Below are 24,407 nucleotides of genomic sequence, written 5' to 3' on the forward strand. Positions count from 1 at the left end.
GTGCGGTGATCCCTCTGATCTCTCCATTCTGCCGGATAGCCTCTGCGAAGAGTTCTATAACACAAACAAAAAGAAGAGGTGATAGAGGGCAGCCTTGTCTGACCCCAGAGAGGACAGGGAAGGGGTCAGTCTTCCAGCCGTTCACCAACACCGAGCTGTGGATATCAAAATACATCAGACGGACATACGAACAAAACATGTTACCCAAACCTAACCGGTGCAGAGCTCGGCCCATGAACTCGTGGGAAACCCGGTCGAAGGCCTTCTCCTGATCCAAGGAGACCAGGGCCGCGTGTGCGCGGCGGACCTTGATGTACTCGACCGTGTCCCGCACGAGAGCGAGGCTGTCTGCGATGCGACGTCCAGGGATGCCGCAGGTCTGGTCCGGGTGGATGATCCGTCCGATGACCGTCTTAAGTCGTGTCGCCATCGTCTTGGCCAGGATCTTGTAGTCCACGTTGAGCAGAGTGATGGGACGCCAATTCCTCAGGTCGCACCTCTCTCCCTTCCGCTTGTACAGGATCGTGACCATTCCTTCCCTCAAAGATGGAGGCATTCTACCCTCCACCACCATCTCCTCGTACAGGTCCAACAGGTCCGGACAGATGAGGTCTCCCAGCGCTACATAGAGCTCCGCTGGAAGACCATCACTGCCCGGGGTCCTGCCGGTCCTAAAGGATTTAGCGGCAGAGAGCAATTCGCCCACCATCAGAGGTTTGTCCAAGGCTGCCGTGCCTGCAGGATCAAGATGGTTAGTGATACCTGACAGGAACTTATCAGCAGCGTCGGGGTCGGTAGTCTTGTGGGAGTAGAGTTCGCTGTAGAAGTCGCTGACGACCCTCATCACGTCCTCCTTCCCACGTCGCATGTTTCCGCTCTCGTCTCGCAGCTCGTTCAGGGGCGTGTGACCGGCATGAAGTTTCCTGAAAAAGAATGAGTTACATTTCTCACCCTTCTCCAGATTCTCCACTTTGGAACGGAAGATGATTCGCTTGGACTCCTCCTCAAAGTGCCTTTTCAGGCTCTTCTTGGTCTCCTCCAGCTCCTCCCTCACGTCCCAGCCGCAGTGAAGAAGGTCCTGCAGCGACCGCAGCTCGCGCTGCAGCCCTCTGAAGTCCCTCCTCTTCTCACACTCCTGTTGTCGACCCTTGGCCTGAAAGAAACAGCGAAACTCAAGTTTAACATATTCCCACCAATCAGAGACTGTTTGGAAGCTACCCTTGTAGGACTGCCACATTGCGTAGGCTGCTCTCAGCTCCTCCATGACTTCATCCTGAGCCAGCAGAGCACAATTCAGCTTCCAGGAGCCGGGGCCGGACGGAAAACCGTCGCCGAGGACACCTTGTAAGTGAATGGCTCTGTGGTCGGAGAAGAAGCAGGAGACCATCGAGTGCCTACTCTGCCTGACTGCCCGAGAGGTGAACACAAAGTCAATCCTGGAGCGGAGTGAGCCATCGGGTCGGCTCCACGAATAGTTCGTGGAGCCTCTCCCCATGGAGCCCACCACGTCCTGAAGAGAGGCCTCGGTTACCATCTCGATGAGCAGCTTGGACGTGATGTCCAACTTGGCAGATGTGCCAGAACTACGACCGTCCTCCTCGATGGGGCAGTTGAAATCCCCGGCCATCACTAAGGTCCTGGTGGTGGCAAGCTGAAGCCGCAGGGTCTGGAAAAGCTCCAAACGCTCATTCTTCAGTGGGGACGCATACACGTTGATGAACCTGACAGGTTCTCCCGCCCAGTTGCCATCTACAACAAGAGCCCTGCCGCAGATGAGCTCCTGGACGGACTCAAGCGTGAATGCGCCCCCCCTGATCAGAATTGCGACCCCCGCAGACTTGCAGTCACCCCCACCGGACCAGTAGGATGGACCGTGGGACCACTCCCTGGCCAGATGTTTGAAGGACCTAGAGGAGGGAAGGGAACATTCCTGCAACATATAAACATCACACAACTGGGAAGTAAGGAAGGCATAAATAGTCTGACGTCTGAACTTGTCCTTGATGCTCCTGACATTAATGGAAAATAAGTTAATATTAGCCATCATGTAGGGAAAAAAGAAAAAGTTAGCGCAGGCAATACACCTTAGTTACCACTCCGGTCGGGTGGTCCCTCGTCGGTGTTGACTGCTGGTGACGGGATCACCAGCAGGCCCTCTTCCTCCATCTGGTCAAGCAGCGCGGCCTCAATCTCGGCGACCACCAGTTCCTCCTCTTCTGGCTCGGCCACCAGGGTCTCAACCATGTGCTCCATCTCTTCTGGCTCAGGGAGGGTATCCTCCTTTTCGCCTACGAAATCCAGAATCTTCTTTTTGGAGGATTCAGTAGCAGGGCTGTCCTCCACCTTCCTCTTTCCCCGGGTTGGAACTGGGGAGACAAGAAGGGGAAAATCCTCCTCGGAATAGATAGCGGCGGGTGGAGGAAAGGTTAATTCCACCGCTACCATGGTCTGGGGAGGGAGAGTGGCTGCCGGGGCAGGGGAAAGGACACCTGCTGAGGAGTAGGGGAAGGAGGAAGAGGAAGTGGAATCCTCAGCAGGGGTGGCCGGGGTGGGGGGGGGATTGGACGGGGGTGGCAGGGGGAGGGATCGAGAGAGGGGTGACAGAACTCTTACCCTCCTTTGACTTTTTCTTCTGCTTCGGAGCTGCTGGGACCGTCGCTGGGGCTTTGGCCACCGACTCCTTGACCGCTTTGGCCTTGGTCGTCTCGGCCTTGGCCGCTGGGGCCTTGGTCGTCGCGTCCTTGACCTTCACAGGCCTGGTCGTCGGGGCCTTGTCCTCCGTAGCTGGGGTCGTCGCAACCACCGATGCCCAGGATCTCTCACGCCTGGGGCAATCCTTGTACAGATGAGCCGCCAGCCCACACAGGTTGCAGGACGTCTTCTTCGGGCAGTCCTTGAGCTGTGTCCCGTCACTCGACAAATCCTGCAGGCATCCTCCTTGCAGTCCTTCATCTCGTGGCCGTTCTTGCCGCATCTCCTGCAGTTCCGCGGCATGTCCGGGTAATAGATGAGGCCGTAGGAGTTGCCCAGGGAGAATGTCGGGGGCAGGTGCCGAAGTCCGTCTGAGTACGCCAGGTCCCTGTGAAGTCTAACGGTCACCGACCACTTACCTGTCCAGAAGCCGAGTCCATTCAGGATGTGAGAGGGTTCCTTCACAACCAAACAGAAGCGTCTCAGGAAGGTACAGATGTCTTGGCCTGGGGTGTGCGGGTTGCGCATGGAGACCGTGATCCTCCTTTCATCCCTCTGGATAGGGCAGCTACCTGTAAAGGCAGAGAAAGAATTATCCGGTCCTTTTGCGCTTACCATTTCCCAGAACCTCCTGCAGGTGTTCACAGTGGCGAAGGTGACGAAGAAGATCCCCGTCAAGAAGGTCTGGATGCTGAGGGTGTCCGACCTGGAGAAGCCTCGATCCAGCAGCATCTTCTGGCAGAACACGTCCGAGGACATGTCCGGCACCCTCCCATCCACTTCCTTCAGCTTCAGGGCCACCGTCTGCCGCATCCATGGCTCCAGGGCTGGAGCTTCGTGGCGGGGCTTCTGGGGTCCCTTCTGCTGGCCAGTCGTGGAGGCAGAGTCCTTGGGGTCAGAATCGGCTCCTGGCTGGGCCCTCCTGGCTGTCCCCAGCTCCAGGCTCTTCTTTTCGGCCTTCCTCGCAGCGCTTGCCATGGCTTTCCTCCTGCAGTTACTTCTTGGAGCTGGATCTGGAACTCTTCCCGGAATGGGTGGAGCTATGCAGATTCTTCTCCCGTCGTGTTCTGGACAAATTCCCCGAAAGGTCTTTGTCTCGATGATTTTCTTCCTCGAAGATTCCACAGGACAGCCCGATTCTTCTCCGAGTCTTCGTCTTCTTCTGGATTCTTTAGAGATTCTTCCTCCCACCGATATCCGCCTTCGTTCTCTGATGTCAGCTGGGCTCCGAAGCTCTTCTCCTTCCGAGTTCGATCGCTCTCATCAAGTGTAGATCGTAGCTCTTGTGTTCTTAAAAGAACAGATACTACACTTGATCTTAGCCAAAAGGCCGAGAAGCGATAACCAGAATTGGTTTCAAACTACGGAGCCACCCAAGGATCCTGAAAAGTCCATTTGTGGAGATGAGCTCCTGGACTCCCGTTAAGAAGACATGTTGTCAACCTCTAGATCCCTTACATGCCTGCACTTTTCGGCTTGCTGCTGCTGCAATCCACGCGTTTTAGATCTGCATAACTCCACCTCTTTAAACACAGCACCTTCACCCCCTGCTGTTCCCACCCGCCTCAACACCGTTGGAAGGGAGGAGAACCAATTAAGGCGGGGGGTGGGGTGGAACGAGCAGCTGTCTACCCTTAGCAGGAGGGCTCCTGATTACATACCTCTCCTGCTGCTGCTGCTGCTGGCTGTCCAGCAGCAGACTGAAGGTGGCTGCTGCTGTGCACAGGTATATAAAGGCTCAGAGCCTATTATGACACGCGCAGCCAGCGTTCCATTGCCACATTCCATCTACTGCAGGCAGGATACCTGGCTGGCTGAATGTCGCTGAGAAGCTCACAGAGACCGCCATAAGCAACAGTTTAACAGAATGCCACAGACTAATCAACCAAACTTTTTGGGCTGGGTTCTCTTTTATAGTCTGCAGGCATTAAATGAAAGAAGTCAGTGTTCCAGCAGAAGGAGACAACGTTTCAGAAAAGGCATTGTAGCAAACCAAAAAAGAAATTTTAAGCGCAGCAGAGTAACCAGCGCACATACCTGTTAGCTCAGGTGAGTTTAAAAGGCTGCTGTTGATAACAAGGGCATTTGCTAAATAGATGGTGTGTGTGCAACAATATACTGAAAGGTCAATTATATTGTGCAGCTTATCTCACCACCTGTAGTTATTTAGGTGAAAGCTCCAAAATGCTTGCCTAATATGTCTGTTTATCCAAAAGGAAGTAAAAAGGGAGAGCTAGAAAGATAGCATTGCATCACATTACATGGCAATGCAATGCACAGTTGCTGAAGTTGAACCAAAATGAGCTTGTAATCTGGCTTCTGCAACTTTGAACATGAAAAATCCAATGAGGAGAAGAAAAGCAAAGCCAAAGAGTCCATCCCAAAATCCGACAAACAAGCAAAATGAACAAAAAACATTGAATTCAATTCTTTCTGATTTTAGAAACTGCATTAAAGAAGGGGTGCACCGGTCCTGGAGATACTGCAATACCAGGTCAATGCGTGGAGTGGACAGAGCAAGCTCTTTTTCCATCTCCCTGTTCTAAAAATCCATTTAATATATGGTCCCCAGATAGGGGACGTATCAGATATTAAACTGATAAGAACAGATTTTTTTTTTTTTTTTCGAAAGCCCGAATTCGTGTACAAAACCCGAGTGCGCTTAAAAAAGTGACAAGTGCCACAAAAAAAAGTGCACTAGGATGCTGGTCTTCTTGAAACCCTCTCCAAAAGGAGAAGGGTCCCCCAAACCATTCCCCGTCCCTCCGAGCCAAAAGGCCACAGCGAGGAACAGGGACAAAAAGCCACCTCCAGCCGAAGCCAGAGGCGACCCAATCTTACCCCCAGCACCTGCCCGAGTTCTCACCCGAGCAAGGCACTGGGAGCCAAAGACTGTGCTCCCCTCCCGGAAGAGGGGAGCCAACAACGCTCTCCTCCCGAAAGAGGAGAGCCAGGGGGGTTCAGGGGGGAGCGGAACCTGATGGCCACACACTCCCCCCCTAGACCTGCCAAGAGAGGAACCCGTAAGGGAACCGCATCCCGACAAAATCCTAGTAGGACGTGACACACGTGAATAAGTGGACACACAGTGACAAAGAAATTAAATAAATAGTGAAGGTTTCACAGTATAATACTGCCCGGACCTTCGACCGGGAATTGAAAAATTCCCCATCCTAAGGCCAGAAGGCCCGGAATAAGGGTGTGTGCGAAGAAAGAAAATTGGAAGTGCTTGTGCAAATGTGCCATAAACTCAAGTGGGGTTCCCAATCCCAGTGAGTTAAGGCACCCCAGGGTCACCACTCCTGGGGCACTTCACACTTCGGGCTTTCGATCTTCCCCGGCCCAATGGCGTCGATCCTGGGGGGCCATGCTTTCCACCAGATGACTATATTAGCCACCTGGCGTACTAACAAGCGCCTAAACCCCAGTGTGCATAATGTATCAATCTACTGGGGCGGCCAACATCCAAAACCGCCTTTTCGAAAGATACTACACTTGATCTTAGCCAAAAGGCCGAGAAGCGATAACCAGAATTGGTTTCAAACTACGGAGCCACCCAAGGATCCTGAAAAGTCCATTTGTGGAGATGAGCTCCTGGACTCCCTTTAAGAAGACATGTTGTCAACCTCTAGATCCCTTACATGCCTGCACTTTTCGGCTTGCTGCTGCTGCAATCCACGCGTTTTAGATCTGCATAACTCCACCTCTTTTAATACAGCACCTTCACCCCCTGCTGTTCCCACCCGCCTCAACACCGTTGGAAGGGAGGAGAACCAATTAAGGCGGGGGGTGGGGTGGAACGAGCAGCTGTCTACCCTTAGCAGGAGGGCTCCTGATTACATACCTCTCCTGCTGCTGCTGCTGCTGGCTGTCCAGCAGCAGACTGAAGGTGGCTGCTGCTGTGCACAGGTATATAAAGGCTCAGAGCCTATTATGACACGCGCAGCCAGCGTTCCATTGCCACATTCCATCTACTGCAGGCAGGATACCTGGCTGGCTGAATGGCGCTGAGAAGCTCACAGAGACCGCCATAAGCAACAGTTTAACAGAATGCCACAGACTAATCAACCAAACTTTTTGGGTTGGGTTCTCTTTTATAGTCTGCAGGCATTAAATGAAAGAAGTCAGTGTTCCAGCAGAAGGAGACAACGTTTCAGAAAAGGCATTGTAGCAAACCAAAAAAGAAATTTTAAGCGCAGCAGAGTAACCAGCGCACATACCTGTTAGCTCAGGTGAGTTTAAAAGGCTGCTGTTGATAACAAGTGCATTTGCTAAATAGATGGTGTGTGTGCAACAATATACTGAAAGGTCAATTATATTGTGCAGCTTATCTCACCACCTGTAGTTATTTAGGTGAAAGCTCCAAAATGCTTGCGTAATCTGTCTGTTTATCCAAAAGGAAGTAAAAAGGGAGAGCTAGAAAGATAGCATTGCATCACATTACATGGCAATGCAATGCACAGTTGCTGAAGTTGAACCAAAATGAGCTTGTAATCTGGCTTCTGCAACTTTGAACATGAAAAATCCAATGAGGAGAAGAAAAGCAAAGCCAAAGAGTCCATCCCAAAATCCGACAAACAAGCAAAATGAACAAAAAACATTGAATTCAATTCTTTCTGATTTTAGAAACTGCATTAAAGAAGGGGTGCACCGGTCCTGGAGATACTGCAATACCAGGTCAATGCGTGGAGTGGACAGAGCAAGCTCTTTTTCCATCTCCCTGTTCTAAAAATCCATTTAATATATGGTCCCCAGATAGGGGACGTATCAGATATTAAACTGATAAGAACAGATACTACACTTGATCTTAGCCAAAAGGCCGAGAAGCGATAACCAGAATTGGTTTCAAACTACGGAGCCACCCAAGGATCCTGAAAAGTCCATTTGTGGAGATGAGCTCCTGGACTCCCGTTAAGAAGACATGTTGTCAACCTCTAGATCCCTTACATGCCTGCACTTTTCGGCTTGCTGCTGCTGCAATCCACGCGTTTTAGATCTGCATAACTCCACCTCTTTAAACACAGCACCTTCACCCCCTGCTGTTCCCACCCGCCTCAACACCGTTGGAAGGGAGGAGAACCAATTAAGGCGGGGGGTGGGGTGGAACGAGCAGCTGTCTACCCTTAGCAGGAGGGCTCCTGATTACATACCTCTCCTGCTGCTGCTGCTGCTGGCTGTCCAGCAGCAGACTGAAGGTGGCTGCTGCTGTGCACAGGTATATAAAGGCTCAGAGCCTATTATGACACGCGCAGCCAGCGTTCCATTGCCACATTCCATCTACTGCAGGCAGGATACCTGGCTGGCTGAATGTCGCTGAGAAGCTCACAGAGACCGCCATAAGCAACAGTTTAACAGAATGCCACAGACTAATCAACCAAACTTTTTGGGTTGGGTTCTCTTTTATAGTCTGCAGGCATTAAATGAAAGAAGTCAGTGTTCCAGCAGAAGGAGACAACGTTTCAGAAAAGGCATTGTAGCAAACCAAAAAAGAAATTTTAAGCGCAGCAGAGTAACCAGCGCACATACCTGTTAGCTCAGGTGAGTTTAAAAGGCTGCTGTTGATAACAAGGGCATTTGCTAAATAGATGGTGTGTGTGCAACAATATACTGAAAGGTCAATTATATTGTGCAGCTTATCTCACCACCTGTAGTTATTTAGGTGAAAGCTCCAAAATGCTTGCCTAATATGTCTGTTTATCCAAAAGGAAGTAAAAAGGGAGAGCTAGAAAGATAGCATTGCATCACATTACATGGCAATGCAATGCACAGTTGCTGAAGTTGAACCAAAATGAGCTTGTAATCTGGCTTCTGCAACTTTGAACATGAAAAATCCAATGAGGAGAAGAAAAGCAAAGCCAAAGAGTCCATCCCAAAATCCGACAAACAAGCAAAATGAACCAAAAACATTGAATTCAATTCTTTCTGATTTTAGAAACTGCATTAAAGAAGGGGTGCACCGGTCCTGGAGATACTGCAATACCAGGTCAATGCGTGGAGTGGACAGAGCAAGCTCTTTTTCCATCTCCCTGTTCTAAAAATCCATTTAATATATGGTCCCCAGATAGGGGACGTATCAGATATTAAACTGATAAGAACAGATACTACACTTGATCTTAGCCAAAAGGCCGAGAAGCGATAACCAGAATTGGTTTCAAACTACGGAGCCACCCAAGGATCCTGAAAAGTCCATTTGTGGAGATGAGCTCCTGGACTCCCGTTAAGAAGACATGTTGTCAACCTCTAGATCCCTTACATGCCTGCACTTTTCGGCTTGCTGCTGCTGCAATCCACGCGTTTTAGATTTGCATAACTCCACCTCTTTAAACACAGCACCTTCACCCCCTGCTGTTCCCACCCGCCTCAACACCGTTGGAAGGGAGGAGAACCAATTAAGGCGGGGGGTGGGGTGGAACGAGCAGCTGTCTACCCTTAGCAGGAGGGCTCCTGATTACATACCTCTCCTGCTGCTGCTGCTGCTGGCTGTCCAGCAGCAGACTGAAGGTGGCTGCTGCTGTGCACAGGTATATAAAGGCTCAGAGCCTATTATGACACGCGCAGCCAGCGTTCCATTGCCACATTCCATCTACTGCAGGCAGGATACCTGGCTGGCTGAATGTCGCTGAGAAGCTCACAGAGACCGCCATAAGCAACAGTTTAACAGAATGCCACAGACTAATCAACCAAACTTTTTGGGTTGGGTTCTCTTTTATAGTCTGCAGGCATTAAATGAAAGAAGTCAGTGTTCCAGCAGAAGGAGACAACGTTTCAGAAAAGGCATTGTAGCAAACCAAAAAAGAAATTTTAAGCGCAGCAGAGTAACCAGCGCACATACCTGTTAGCTCAGGTGAGTTTAAAAGGCTGCTGTTGATAACAAGGGCATTTGCTAAATAGATGGTGTGTGTGCAACAATATACTGAAAGGTCAATTATATTGTGCAGCTTATCTCACCACCTGTAGTTATTTAGGTGAAAGCTCCAAAATGCTTGCCTAATATGTCTGTTTATCCAAAAGGAAGTAAAAAGGGAGAGCTAGAAAGATAGCATTGCATCACATTACATGGCAATGCAATGCACAGTTGCTGAAGTTGAACCAAAATGAGCTTGTAATCTGGCTTCTGCAACTTTGAACATGAAAAATCCAATGAGGAGAAGAAAAGCAAAGCCAAAGAGTCCATCCCAAAATCCGACAAACAAGCAAAATGAACAAAAAACATTGAATTCAATTCTTTCTGATTTTAGAAACTGCATTAAAGAAGGGGTGCACCGGTCCTGGAGATACTGCAATACCAGGTCAATGCGTGGAGTGGACAGAGCAAGCTCTTTTTCCATCTCCCTGTTCTAAAAATCCATTTAATATATGGTCCCCAGATAGGGGACGTATCAGATATTAAACTGATAAGAACAGATACTACACTTGATCTTAGCCAAAAGGCCGAGAAGCGATAACCAGAATTGGTTTCAAACTACGGAGCCACCCAAGGATCCTGAAAAGTCCATTTGTGGAGATGAGCTCCTGGACTCCCGTTAAGAAGACATGTTGTCAACCTCTAGATCCCTTACATGCCTGCACTTTTCGGCTTGCTGCTGCTGCAATCCACGCGTTTTAGATCTGCATAACTCCACCTCTTTAAACACAGCACCTTCACCCCCTGCTGTTCCCACCCGCCTCAACACCATTGGAAGGGAGGAGAACCAATTAAGGCGGGGGGTGGGGTGGAACGAGCAGCTGTCTACCCTTAGCAGGAGGGCTCCTGATTACATACCTCTCCTGCTGCTGCTGCTGCTGGCTGTCCAGCAGCAGACTGAAGGTGGCTGCTGCTGTGCACAGGTATATAAAGGCTCAGAGCCTATTATGACACGCGCAGCCAGCGTTCCATTGCCACATTCCATCTACTGCAGGCAGGATACCTGGCTGGCTGAATGTCGCTGAGAAGCTCACAGAGACCGCCATAAGCAACAGTTTAACAGAATGCCACAGACTAATCAACCAAACTTTTTGGGTTGGGTTCTCTTTTATAGTCTGCAGGCATTAAATGAAAGAAGTCAGTGTTCCAGCAGAAGGAGACAACGTTTCAGAAAAGGCATTGTAGCAAACCAAAAAAGAAATTTTAAGCGCAGCAGAGTAACCAGCGCACATACCTGTTAGCTCAGGTGAGTTTAAAAGGCTGCTGTTGATAACAAGGGCATTTGCTAAATAGATGGTGTGTGTGCAACAATATACTGAAAGGTCAATTATATTGTGCAGCTTATCTCACCACCTGTAGTTATTTAGGTGAAAGCTCCAAAATGCTTGCCTAATATGTCTGTTTATCCAAAAGGAAGTAAAAAGGGAGAGCTAGAAAGATAGCATTGCATCACATTACATGGCAATGCAATGCACAGTTGCTGAAGTTGAACCAAAATGAGCTTGTAATCTGGCTTCTGCAACTTTGAACATGAAAAATCCAATGAGGAGAAGAAAAGCAAAGCCAAAGAGTCCATCCCAAAATCCGACAAACAAGCAAAATGAACCAAAAACATTGAATTCAATTCTTTCTGATTTTAGAAACTGCATTAAAGAAGGGGTGCACCGGTCCTGGAGATACTGCAATACCAGGTCAATGCGTGGAGTGGACAGAGCAAGCTCTTTTTCCATCTCCCTGTTCTAAAAATCCATTTAATATATGGTCCCCAGATAGGGGACGTATCAGATATTAAACTGATAAGAACAGATACTACACTTGATCTTAGCCAAAAGGCCGAGAAGCGATAACCAGAATTGGTTTCAAACTACGGAGCCACCCAAGGATCCTGAAAAGTCCATTTGTGGAGATGAGCTCCTGGACTCCCGTTAAGAAGACATGTTGTCAACCTCTAGATCCCTTACATGCCTGCACTTTTCGGCTTGCTGCTGCTGCAATCCACGCGTTTTAGATTTGCATAACTCCACCTCTTTAAACACAGCACCTTCACCCCCTGCTGTTCCCACCCGCCTCAACACCGTTGGAAGGGAGGAGAACCAATTAAGGCGGGGGGTGGGGTGGAACGAGCAGCTGTCTACCCTTAGCAGGAGGGCTCCTGATTACATACCTCTCCTGCTGCTGCTGCTGCTGGCTGTCCAGCAGCAGACTGAAGGTGGCTGCTGCTGTGCACAGGTATATAAAGGCTCAGAGCCTATTATGACACGCGCAGCCAGCGTTCCATTGCCACATTCCATCTACTGCAGGCAGGATACCTGGCTGGCTGAATGTCGCTGAGAAGCTCACAGAGACCGCCATAAGCAACAGTTTAACAGAATGCCACAGACTAATCAACCAAACTTTTTGGGTTGGGTTCTCTTTTATAGTCTGCAGGCATTAAATGAAAGAAGTCAGTGTTCCAGCAGAAGGAGACAACGTTTCAGAAAAGGCATTGTAGCAAACCAAAAAAGAAATTTTAAGCGCAGCAGAGTAACCAGCGCACATACCTGTTAGCTCAGGTGAGTTTAAAAGGCTGCTGTTGATAACAAGGGCATTTGCTAAATAGATGGTGTGTGTGCAACAATATACTGAAAGGTCAATTATATTGTGCAGCTTATCTCACCACCTGTAGTTATTTAGGTGAAAGCTCCAAAATGCTTGCCTAATATGTCTGTTTATCCAAAAGGAAGTAAAAAGGGAGAGCTAGAAAGATAGCATTGCATCAAATTACATGGCAATGCAATGCACAGTTGCTGAAGTTGAACCAAAATGAGCTTGTAATCTGGCTTCTGCAACTTTGAACATGAAAAATCCAATGAGGAGAAGAAAAGCAAAGCCAAAGAGTCCATCCCAAAATCCGACAAACAAGCAAAATGAACAAAAAACATTGAATTCAATTCTTTCTGATTTTAGAAACTGCATTAAAGAAGGGGTGCACCGGTCCTGGAGATACTGCAATACCAGGTCAATGCGTGGAGTGGACAGAGCAAGCTCTTTTTCCATCTCCCTGTTCTAAAAATCCATTTAATATATGGTCCCCAGATAGGGGACGTATCAGATATTAAACTGATAAGAACAGATACTACACTTGATCTTAGCCAAAAGGCCGAGAAGCGATAACCAGAATTGGTTTCAAACTACGGAGCCACCCAAGGATCCTGAAAAGTCCATTTGTGGAGATGAGCTCCTGGACTCCCGTTAAGAAGACATGTTGTCAACCTCTAGATCCCTTACATGCCTCCACTTTTCGGCTTGCTGCTGCTGCAATCCACGCGTTTTAGATCTGCATAACTCCACCTCTTTAAACACAGCACCTTCACCCCCTGCTGTTCCCACCCGCCTCAACACCGTTGGAAGGGAGGAGAACCAATTAAGGCGGGGGGTGGGGTGGAACGAGCAGCTGTCTACCCTTAGCAGGAGGGCTCCTGATTACATACCTCTCCTGCTGCTGCTGCTGCTGGCTGTCCAGCAGCAGACTGAAGGTGGCTGCTGCTGTGCACAGGTATATAAAGGCTCAGAGCCTATTATGACACGCGCAGCCAGCGTTCCATTGCCACATTCCATCTACTGCAGGCAGGATACCTGGCTGGCTGAATGTCGCTGAGAAGCTCACAGAGACCGCCATAAGCAACAGTTTAACAGAATGCCACAGACTAATCAACCAAACTTTTTGGGTTGGGTTCTCTTTTATAGTCTGCAGGCATTAAATGAAAGAAGTCAGTGTTCCAGCAGAAGGAGACAACGTTTCAGAAAAGGCATTGAAAAAAAAGCAAACCAAAAAAGAAATTTTAAGCGCAGCAGAGTAACCAGCGCACATACCTGTTAGCTCAGGTGAGTTTAAAAGGCTGCTGTTGATAACAAGGGCATTTGCTAAATAGATGGTGTGTGTGCAACAATATACTGAAAGGTCAATTATATTGTGCAGCTTATCTCACCACCTGTAGTTATTTAGGTGAAAGCTCCAAAATGCTTGCCTAATATGTCTGTTTATCCAAAAGGAAGTAAAAAGGGAGAGCTAGAAAGATAGCATTGCATCACATTACATGGCAATGCAATGCACAGTTGCTGAAGTTGAACCAAAATGAGCTTGTAATCTGGCTTCTGCAACTTTGAACATGAAAAATCCAATGAGGAGAAGAAAAGCAAAGCCAAAGAGTCCATCCCAAAATCCGACAAACAAGCAAAATGAACAAAAAACATTGAATTCAATTCTTTCTGATTTTAGAAACTGCATTAAAGAAGGGGTGCACCGGTCCTGGAGATACTGCAATACCAGGTCAATGCGTGGAGTGGACAGAGCAAGCTCTTTTTCCATCTCCCTGTTCTAAAAATCCATTTAATATATGGTCCCCAGATAGGGGACGTATCAGATATTAAACTGATAAGAACAGATACTACACTTGATCTTAGCCAAAAGGCCGAGAAGCGATAACCAGAATTGGTTTCAAACTACGGAGCCACCCAAGGATCCTGAAAAGTCCATTTGTGGAGATGAGCTCCTGGACTCCCGTTAAGAAGACATGTTGTCAACCTCTAGATCCCTTACATGCCTGCACTTTTCGGCTTGCTGCTGCTGCAATCCACGCGTTTTAGATCTGCATAACTCCACCTCTTTAAACACAGCACCTTCACCCCCTGCTGTTCCCACCCGCCTCAACACCGTTGGAAGGGAGGAGAACCAATTAAGGCGGGGGGTGGGGTGGAACGAGCAGCTGTCTACCCTTAGCAGGAGGGCTCCTGATTACATACCTCTCCTGCTGCTGCTGCTGCTGGCTGTCCAGCAGCAGACTGAAGGTGGCTGCTGCTGTGCACAGGTATATAAAGGCTCAGAGCCTATTATGACACGCGCAGCCAGCGTTCCTTTGCCACATTCCATCTACTGCAGGCAGGATACCTGGCTGGCTGAATGTCGCTGAGAAGCTCACAGAGACCGCCATAAGCAACAGTTTAACAGAATGCCACAGACTAATCAACCAAACTTTTTGGGTTGGGTTCTCTTTTATAGTCTGCAGGCATTAAATGAAAGAAGTCAGTGTTCCAGCAGAAGGAAACAACGTTTCAGAAAAGGCATTGTAGCAAACCAAAAAAGAAATTTTAAGCGCAGCAGAGTAACCAACGCACATACCTGTTAGCTCAGGTGAGTTTAAAAGGCTGCTGTTGATAACAAGGGCATTTGCTAAATAGATGGTGTGTGTGCAACAATATACTGAAAGGTCAATTATATTGTGCAGCTTATCTCACCACCTGTAGTTATTTAGGTGAAAGCTCCAAAATGCTTGCCTAATATGTCTGTTTATCCAAAAGGAAGTAAAAAGGGAGAGCTAGAAAGATAGCATTGCATCACATTACATGGCAATGCAATGCACAGTTGCTGAAGTTGAACCAAAATGAGCTTGTAATCTGGCTTCTGCAACTTTGAACATGAAAAATCCATTGAGGAGAAGAAAAGCAAAGCCAAAGAGTCCATCCCAAAATCCGACAAACAAGCAAAATGAACAAAAAACATTGAATTCAATTCTTTCTGATTTTAGAAACTGCATTAAAGAAGGGGTGCACCGGTCCTGGAGATACTGCAATACCAGGTCAATGCGTGGAGTGGACAGAGCAAGCTCTTTTTCCATCTCCCTGTTCTAAAAATCCATTTAATATATGGTCCCCAGATAGGGGACGTATCAGATATTAAACTGATAAGAACAGATACTACACTTGATCTTAGCCAAAAGGCCGAGAAGCGATAACCAGAATTGGTTTCAAACTACGGAGCCACCCAAGGATCCTGAAAAGTCCATTTGTGGAGATGAGCTCCTGGACTCCCGTTAAGAAGACATGTTGTCAACCTCTAGATCCCTTACATGCCTGCACTTTTCGGCTTGCTGCTGCTGCAATCCACGCGTTTTAGATCTGCATAACTCCACCTCTTTAAACACAGCACCTTCACCCCCTGCTGTTCCCACCCGCCTCAACACCGTTGGAAGGGAGGAGAACCAATTAAGGCGGGGGGTGGGGTGGAACGAGCAGCTGTCTACCCTTAGCAGGAGGGCTCCTGATTACATACCTCTCCTGCTGCTGCTGCTGCTGCTGGCTGTCCAGCAGCAGACTGAAGGTGGCTGCTGCTGTGCACAGGTATATAAAGGCTCAGAGCCTATTATGACACGCGCAGCCAGCGTTCCATTGCCACATTCCATCTACTGCAGGCAGGATACCTGGCTGGCTGAATGTCGCTGAGAAGCTCACAGAGACCGCCATAAGCAACAGTTTAACAGAATGCCACAGACTAATCAACCAAACTTTTTGGGTTGGGTTCTCTTTTATAGTCTGCAGGCATTAAATGAAAGAAGTCAGTGTTCCAGCAGAAGGAGACAACGTTTCAGAAAAGGCATTGAAAAAAAAGCAAACCAAAAAAGAAATTTTAAGCGCAGCAGAGTAACCAGCGCACATACCTGTTAGCTCAGGTGAGTTTAAAAGGCTGCTGTTGATAACAAGGGCATTTGCTAAATAGATGGTGTGTGTGCAACAATATACTGAAAGGTCAATTATATTGTGCAGCTTATCTCACCACCTGTAGTTATTTAGGTGAAAGCTCCAAAATGCTTGCCTAATATGTCTGTTTATCCAAAAGGAAGTAAAAAGGGAGAGCTAGAAAGATAGCATTGCATCACATTACATGGCAATGCAATGCACAGTTGCTGAAGTTGAACCAAAATGAGCTTGTAATCTGGCTTCTGCAACTTTGAACATGAAAAATCCATTGAGGAGAAGAAAAGCAAAGCCAAAGAGTCCATCCCAAAATCCGACAAACAAGCAAAATGAACAAAAAACATTGAATTCAATTCTTTCTGATTTTAGAAACTGCATTAAAGAAGGGGTGCACCGGTCCTGGAGATACTGCAATACCAGGTCAATGCGTGGAGTGGACAGAGCAAGCTCTTTTTCCATCTCCCTGTTCTAAAAATCCATTTAATATATGGTCCCCAGATAGGGGACGTATCAGATATTAAACTGATAAGAACAGATTTTTTTTTTTTTTTTTTTTTTTTTTTTTTTTTTTTTAAACCATTCACTTTAGTTTTATAGCAAATCAGTAGGATATACCAAAACTGTTGCAAAAAAAACTTCTCATCATCATGGCCATATTTATTAAGCATAAAGTAACCTAATATTACAGAAAGAAGAACATCTTATTAATATAAACCAAAAGATCACTGAAATTTTACAATATGCCTCCACTTTTTAAATTTCCATATTCCCTCGGCATCTGTTCCACCACCGCTACTACTATCCATCTTGTAAATCAAAAATAGCCTAGAAAGAATAATCCTAATACATTCATTTACTGTAATTGATTTCCTTTTAAATACACAAAGATTCCTCACATCCCACAAACTTTCTAACACACAAGCCATAATTAACCACAAAACTCTCTCCTTTACACGTCCACTTGCACCAATACCAAACATAACCACACGCCAATCCACAAAAGTCACTCCTGCCAAACTCCTACACAACCCCCCTACACATTTCCACACGTCTTGCGCAAAATCACAATTCCACATCAGATGCATAACCGTCTCACAACCATTACATCCATCTCTTGGACAAACATCCGACCTAATCAAACCTCTCTTCTTTTGAACGTCTCTCACTGGAAGAATATTGTGAAACGCCATCCACACTACATCCTTCTGTTTGTTGGACATCCCATACATACCCAACTTTCTCCAAGCATCCGCAACCTCATTCCCTCTCAAACCAACAATATTAGACTCGACCTCATTTGCACACAATTTCCTATACACCCTCTTAGTCATTCTAAACTCATCCACCGGCACACTCAGCAAATCATACTTCTTGACAAACTTCTCAATCACCTCATACCACACCGGACACTTAAAAGACACAGGCACTCTCGCATCCCTCTTTCTCCAACCTAACCCATACAACATCCATCCTGCAGAATAACTTGCCATACATGCACCCTTATTACCTTTACCCAACAATACCACAATCGTCTTAATATAATGGAGCCCTAAAAAAACCTCAACATTAGGAAATCCCAAACCACCATGCTGGCAGGCCTTATAAAGGCTTTCCCTCTTCAGCTTCTCCATCTTGCTGCACCAGAAAAAGGAAAAAATCATTTTCTCAACTCTCTTCACTTTCCTAAAAGGGGATGGAAAAATTATGGCCACAAAAAGCAGAATGGGTAAGATCACTGCTTTGATAACTAGAACTTTGCCCCGCAAAGAAAGATCTCTCATTCTCCAAAAATTCAATTTTCGCTCAACACGCATACCACACTCGTCCCAACTCTCATTTCCTTTCAGATCATCATTGAAAAATACCCCTAAAACCTTAATTGCACTCTCCTCATACTTAACACCTTCCATACGAATACTGTCATCTCCAAAGCATTTGAAACTACACTTAGTCCAGTTAACTCTAAAACCTGATGCACCACAGAAAAAATCCAAAAGCAACCTCACCCTACTCATTGAAGCCATACTTTCACTCACCATCACAACATCATCCATGTAACCTAACACCTTCACATGCTTACCACCACTCCCAGGCACTAACAATCCTCTCATCATTTTCTCACGTCTCACTAAACACAGCAAAGGCTCAATCACACATACAAACAAGACAGGGGACATAGGGCACCCCTGTCTTACACCAGACCTAATCATCACTTTGTCAGACAACCATCCATTCACTAAAAACTCACTTGACACATAATCATATAAAGACTTAACTCCATTCAGAAAAACCCTAGGGAAACCCATCCTCTCCAATACTTTAAACAGAAACACATGCGAAACTCTATCAAAAGCCTTTTCGAAATCAATTGCTAACACCATACACTTATGCTTTCTAGTCTTACAATCCCCAAGCATATCCCTTAACAATAACAAATTATCACTTATACTCCGACCAGGCACGGCACACACTTGGTCATCCTCCACAACCCTACCAATCACCTCACGCATACGATTTGCTAACAATTTACTGTAGACCTTATAATCAGCGTTAAGCAATGATATGGGTCTCCAGTTCTCCAAACGCTTTTTCTCACCCTTCTTAAACACAAGAACCACTATACCCTCTTTCATACTGTCACACAAAACACCATTCATCCACATATACCTACAAACCTCAGTCAAGTCCTTACCCAAAAACTCCCAAGCTTTCACATACAGCTCCACAGGCAACCCATCCTTCCCAGGCGTCTTATTCTTTTTAGCACTCATAACAACATTCCTCACCTCATCCAAAATAACATCCTCACACAAAGCATCACATTCATCCGAACCAAGTCTCTTCTCCATACCACTCAATACATGCGACACAAGTCCAGGATCAATCCATTTCTCATCGTACAACTTACTATAGAAGCCATTCACCTCATTCAACACATTCTTCCCAACCACACTAGATCCATCTTCACCTACCACTTCACTCAAATCCAACTTCCTTCCATTCATTTTTTTAAAAAAGTACCTGGTGCACTTTTCATTCTTTTCCAAATGCTCTAACTTGGTACGGTAAATAATCTCTTTACCTTTTTCATCCAGAAGACATTTTAACTCATTCTTAGCAACCTCAAGCTGATCAGACATATCCATTCCTTTCCTAACACACCCACGCAACCAATCAATCCGTCTACTTAAGTCATTAAATCTATTACGATATCTGGCAGCTTTTTTGTAGCCCCATTTTTTAAAGAAAGTTTTTAACTGTAATTTCACCCAATCCCACCATTCAAGCACACTACCAAAATCACGCTTACGCCACCTCCAACTTGCATACCTTTTCTCCAACTCACTCATCACCTCCTCATCCTCCAACAACCTCGTATTCAATTTCCAAACCCCACCCCCAAACACCATGTCCCCATTCGCACTAAAAACTCCACGCAAACACTCATGATCAGAAAAAGGTACCTTATGTTGAACATAACTTGAACAAACCATATTTTTGGAAAATAACATCCTATCTATCCTCGATGAAATATTACCACGGTCAGCATAATATGTAGGCGGTGGTGGAATGCCATACTCAAGTATTGCAGCGTCTAAGAAAGAAAAATCAGAAATAAGTTGAGATAACTTTTTTCCCGTAATGTCCACATTACCTTCTGTGACACAATTACAGTCACCAACAAAAACTGTAGGAATTTTTCCAGGAAGAAAAAAACTCAATTTCTCAAGAAGAGCAAGCCGCTCCTCTTTTTTAGTAGGACAATATAAATTAATCATTCTAACCTTCCACCCCCTATAACTCAAAAAAACAATAATGCAGCGACCCACCTCCACAACCGTGTAACTATCAATAGTAATATTCTTATTACCAACTAAAATCCCCACACCATCATTTTTGTTAAAGCTGGACCCCGACCAAACATACTGGCCATAAGGCCAGTCCTTATCTCCTGGAGATTCAGTAATCCCACACTCTTGTAGACAATAGACATCTGCACTCAAACCCTTTAGATAATCCAGAACTGTTGTTCTTCGGGTAACAGATCTAATTTGCCTAACATTAAGGGACACAATGTCCCATCCAGAATGATGCGGCATAACTAAAGGGGATCACACATAACCTGAAAAAAAAAGAAAGAAAACATCAACTCAACCTTCATCAAGCAAAGCAAAGCTATTACCATCTGGCTGAATGCCAAATGTAACAATGTCAGGAGAAAATACATCTGACGGGTAAGCACGAGAGTCCACCGGGCTATCACACACGGCAGCAATGGATGAACACTCAGTCCTTGGCTTCTTCTTGACCACATCAGGATCCTCCTCATCAGAGAAACGGACAGCAGACAAGTCCCCTTGGCCACCGCCCCCGATCTCCTCTGAAGCAGTATTGCACCAAGATATGACAGGAGAATTGGACAAGTCCATTTCCCCCTCACCACGGACACCAAACTGGGGAGGGAAAGGTGACATCACCTCTGGAATCACCATGTCAAAGCCTCCTGACGCAGGAGGCTGAAGCTGGGCATCTTCAAATATGTCGTCCATCTGAGTGCCATCCTCTTCCTCTTGGGGAGCAGTTGCCTCCCCGACATCCGGAAGGGGACCTTGTGGAACCCTAGTAGAAGTCGAAGGAACAGCAGGCCCCTCCGCGACCACTTGAGCAAAAGACTTAGGAGTGGTTCCAGCTTGACACTGCCTAAGAACATGCCCCTCCTCACCACAAGCATCCCACTTTACCTGGTTCTTGCAGTCTTTCGCCATATGACCAGACGTGTTACACCTCCTGCAGGTTGGCGGATACCTGCAGGACTCCTGGACATGACCATACTTGTTACATCTTCTGCAGAAAAAAGGAGCATCAGGAAAGTACAAGAAACCAGTGTCTCTCCCAATAGAGAAACTCATAGGAGGATAATGTATGCCCCCTGGCCCCTCGGGGTCTGTAGCAAAACGAACAAAGTACTTGTATTTGCCAGTCCACAAGCCTTCTTCATTCGAGATCTTGTGGGAAAAATGCACATAAGTACAATGCCTCCTCAAGAATACAGTAATGTCCTCCTGGGGGATAAAGGGATTGTGCATAAACACAACAACAGGAACATCCCCCTTTGAATAGAGGACAGTAAAAGTGAGTCCATCTAGGAGGGAGTTCTCAGTATGGCCTTTCAAGGTTCTATAAAGATTTTGGCAAGCAGCCATAGTAGAAAGAACCAGCACATACCTTCCATGACTTCTAAATTCCTGCAGGCAAAGAATGTCCGACTTCTTAATCTTCAATGCTTCATAGAAGATGGCATTCACCAGGTAGGACATGGAAAAATGTCCCTTCTTCTCCTCGGAAATCTCAATGCGAAATCCATTCTTGACCCGGGGGTCCCCGGTCCCAGCAAATTTCAGCTTGACTCCCATAGTCAGCCACGGAAATCGCCTTCCCGTTTCCTCCTCACTCTCCCCCTATAGCAGCATCCAGCTTAAGCCACCGGAGTGGCGATGCTGGAAGGCCGAGGGCTAGCACTCAAGGAACCTGATGTCCAGACACTTGATCTGAGCCAAAAGGCCGAGAAGCGATAACCAGAATTGGTTTCAAACTACGGAGCCACCCAAGGATCCTGAAAAGTCCATTTGTGGAGATGAGCTCCTGGACTCCCGTTAAGAAGACATGTTGTCAACTTCTAGATCCCTTACATGCCTGCACTTTTCGGCTTGCTGCTGCTGCAATCCACGCGTTTTAGATCTGCATAACTCCACCTCTTTAAACACAGCACCTTCACCCCCTGCTGTTCCCACCCGCCTCAACACCGTTGGAAGGGAGGAGAACCAATTAAGGCGGGGGGTGGGGTGGAACGAGCAGCTGTCTACCCTTAGCAGGAGGGCTCCTGATTACATACCTCTCCTGCTGCTGCTGCTGCTGGCTGTCCAGCAGCAGACTGAAGGTGGCTGCTGCTGTGCACAGGTATATAAAGGCTCAGAGCCTATTATGACACACGCAGCCAGCGTTCCATTGCCACATTCCATCTACTGCAGGCAGGATACCTGGCTGGCTGAATGTCGCTGAGAAGCTCACAGAGACCGCCATAAGCAACAGTTTAACAGAATGCCACAGACTAATCAACCAAACTTTTTGGGTTGGGTTCTCTTTTATAGTCTGCAGGCATTAAATGAAAGAAGTCAGTGTTCCAGCAGAAGGAGACAACGTTTCAGAAAAGGCATTGTAGCAAACCAAAAAAGAAATTTTAAGCGCAGCAGAGTAACCAGCGCACATACCTGTTAGCTCAGGTGAGTTTAAAAGGCTGCTGTTGATAACAAGGGCATTTGCTAAATAGATGGTGTGTGTGCAACAATATACTGAAAGGTCAATTATATTGTGCAGCTTATCTCACCACCTGTAGTTATTTAGGTGAAAGCTCCAAAATGCTTGCCTAATATGTCTGTTTATCCAAAAGGAAGTAAAAAGGGAGAGCTAGAAAGATAGCATTGCATCACATTACATGGCAATGCAATGCACAGTTGCTGAAGTTGAACCAAAATGAGCTTGTAATCTGGCTTCTGCAACTTTGAACATGAAAAATCCAATGAGGAGAAGAAAAGCAAAGCCAAAGAGTCCATCCCAAAATCCGACAAACAAGCAAAATGAACAAAAAACATTGAATTCAATTCTTTCTGATTTTAGAAACTGCATTAAAGAAGGGGTGCACCGGTCCTGGAGATACTGCAATACCAGGTCAATGCGTGGAGTGGACAGAGCAAGCTCTTTTTCCATCTCCCTGTTCTAAAAATCCATTTAATATATGGTCCCCAGATAGGGGACGTATCAGATATTAAACTGATAAGAACAGATACTACACTTGATCTTAGCCAAAAGGCCGAGAAGCGATAACCAGAATTGGTTTCAAACTACGGAGCCACCCAAGGATCCTGAAAAGTCCATTTGTGGAGATGAGCTCCTGGACTCCCGTTAAGAAGACATGTTGTCAACCTCTAGATCCCTTACATGCCTGCACTTTTCGGCTTGCTGCTGCTGCAATCCACGCGTTTTAGATCTGCATAACTCCACCTCTTTAAACACAGCACCTTCACCCCCTGCTGTTCCCACCCGCCTCAACACCGTTGGAAGGGAGGAGAACCAATTAAGGCGGGGGGTGGGGTGGAACGAGCAGCTGTCTACCCTTAGCAGGAGGGCTCCTGATTACATACCTCTCCTGCTGCTGCTGCTGCTGGCTGTCCAGCAGCAGACTGAAGGTGGCTGCTGCTGTGCACAGGTATATAAAGGCTCAGAGCCTATTATGACACGCGCAGCCAGCGTTCCATTGCCACATTCCATCTACTGCAGGCAGGATACCTGGCTGGCTGAATGTCGCTGAGAAGCTCACAGAGACCGCCATAAGCAACAGTTTAACAGAATGCCACAGACTAATCAACCAAACTTTTTGGGTTGGGTTCTCTTTTATAGTCTGCAGGCATTAAATGAAAGAAGTCAGTGTTCCAGCAGAAGGAGACAACGTTTCAGAAAAGGCATTGTAGCAAACCAAAAAAGAAATTTTAAGCGCAGCAGAGTAACCAACGCACATACCTGTTAGCTCAGGTGAGTTTAAAAGGCTGCTGTTGATAACAAGGGCATTTGCTAAATAGATGGTGTGTGTGCAACAATATACTGAAAGGTCAATTATATTGTGCAGCTTATCTCACCACCTGTAGTTATTTAGGTGAAAGCTCCAAAATGCTTGCCTAATATGTCTGTTTATCCAAAAGGAAGTAAAAAGGGAGAGCTAGAAAGATAGCATTGCATCACATTACATGGCAATGCAATGCACAGTTGCTGAAGTTGAACCAAAATGAGCTTGTAATCTGGCTTCTGCAACTTTGAACATGAAAAATCCATTGAGGAGAAGAAAAGCAAAGCCAAAGAGTCCATCCCAAAATCCGACAAACAAGCAAAATGAACAAAAAACATTGAATTCAATTCTTTCTGATTTTAGAAACTGCATTAAAGAAGGGGTGCACCGGTCCTGGAGATACTGCAATACCAGGTCAATGCGTGGAGTGGACAGAGCAAGCTCTTTTTCCATCTCCCTGTTCTAAAAATCCATTTAATATATGGTCCCCAGATAGGGGACGTATCAGATATTAAACTGATAAGAACAGATACTACACTTGATCTTAGCCAAAAGGCCGAGAAGCGATAACCAGAATTGGTTTCAAACTACGGAGCCACCCAAGGATCCTGAAAAGTCCATTTGTGGAGATGAGCTCCTGGACTCCCGTTAAGAAGACATGTTGTCAACCTCTAGATCCCTTAC

The 24,407-nt window shown here is 46.5% G+C and overlaps 10 non-coding genes and 3 pseudogenes across 10 annotated transcripts; all 13 read right to left on the reverse strand.

The window, feature by feature from the left end:
• Positions 1 to 3,953: 3,953 nt before the first annotated feature.
• On the reverse strand, positions 3,954 to 4,033 carry LOC141193737 (U2 spliceosomal RNA; annotated as a pseudogene).
• Positions 4,034 to 5,148: 1,115 nt separating this feature from the next.
• On the reverse strand, positions 5,149 to 5,329 carry LOC141193698 (U2 spliceosomal RNA; annotated as a pseudogene).
• Positions 5,330 to 6,124: 795 nt separating this feature from the next.
• LOC141193799 (U2 spliceosomal RNA) lies at positions 6,125 to 6,216 on the reverse strand (annotated as a pseudogene).
• Positions 6,217 to 7,331: 1,115 nt separating this feature from the next.
• Positions 7,332 to 7,522, reverse strand: LOC141194073 (U2 spliceosomal RNA). The gene has a single exon (XR_012266869.1). It is a non-coding gene; the product is annotated as a U2 spliceosomal RNA (small nuclear RNA).
• A 1,115-nt stretch (positions 7,523 to 8,637) lies between these two features.
• LOC141194074 (U2 spliceosomal RNA) lies at positions 8,638 to 8,828 on the reverse strand. Its single transcript, XR_012266870.1, has one exon. It is a non-coding gene; the product is annotated as a U2 spliceosomal RNA (small nuclear RNA).
• Positions 8,829 to 9,943: 1,115 nt separating this feature from the next.
• LOC141194075 (U2 spliceosomal RNA) lies at positions 9,944 to 10,134 on the reverse strand. The gene has a single exon (XR_012266871.1). It is a non-coding gene; the product is annotated as a U2 spliceosomal RNA (small nuclear RNA).
• A 1,115-nt stretch (positions 10,135 to 11,249) lies between these two features.
• LOC141194076 (U2 spliceosomal RNA) lies at positions 11,250 to 11,440 on the reverse strand. The gene has a single exon (XR_012266872.1). It is a non-coding gene; the product is annotated as a U2 spliceosomal RNA (small nuclear RNA).
• Positions 11,441 to 12,555: 1,115 nt separating this feature from the next.
• Positions 12,556 to 12,746, reverse strand: LOC141194077 (U2 spliceosomal RNA). Its single transcript, XR_012266873.1, has one exon. It is a non-coding gene; the product is annotated as a U2 spliceosomal RNA (small nuclear RNA).
• A 1,121-nt stretch (positions 12,747 to 13,867) lies between these two features.
• LOC141194078 (U2 spliceosomal RNA) lies at positions 13,868 to 14,058 on the reverse strand. The gene has a single exon (XR_012266874.1). It is a non-coding gene; the product is annotated as a U2 spliceosomal RNA (small nuclear RNA).
• A 1,115-nt stretch (positions 14,059 to 15,173) lies between these two features.
• Positions 15,174 to 15,364, reverse strand: LOC141194080 (U2 spliceosomal RNA). Its single transcript, XR_012266875.1, has one exon. It is a non-coding gene; the product is annotated as a U2 spliceosomal RNA (small nuclear RNA).
• Positions 15,365 to 16,488: 1,124 nt separating this feature from the next.
• LOC141193718 (U2 spliceosomal RNA) lies at positions 16,489 to 16,685 on the reverse strand. Its single transcript, XR_012266595.1, has one exon. It is a non-coding gene; the product is annotated as a U2 spliceosomal RNA (small nuclear RNA).
• Positions 16,686 to 22,794: 6,109 nt separating this feature from the next.
• On the reverse strand, positions 22,795 to 22,985 carry LOC141194081 (U2 spliceosomal RNA). The gene has a single exon (XR_012266876.1). It is a non-coding gene; the product is annotated as a U2 spliceosomal RNA (small nuclear RNA).
• A 1,115-nt stretch (positions 22,986 to 24,100) lies between these two features.
• LOC141194082 (U2 spliceosomal RNA) lies at positions 24,101 to 24,291 on the reverse strand. Its single transcript, XR_012266877.1, has one exon. It is a non-coding gene; the product is annotated as a U2 spliceosomal RNA (small nuclear RNA).
• Between the last annotated feature and the right edge of the window lie 116 nt (positions 24,292 to 24,407).

Source organism: Phyllobates terribilis, unplaced genomic scaffold, assembly GCF_046119375.1.
Source record: "Phyllobates terribilis strain yellow unplaced genomic scaffold, ASM4611937v1 Scaffold_66__1_contigs__length_7565176, whole genome shotgun sequence".
Classification (NCBI taxonomy): domain Eukaryota; kingdom Metazoa; phylum Chordata; class Amphibia; order Anura; family Dendrobatidae; genus Phyllobates; species Phyllobates terribilis.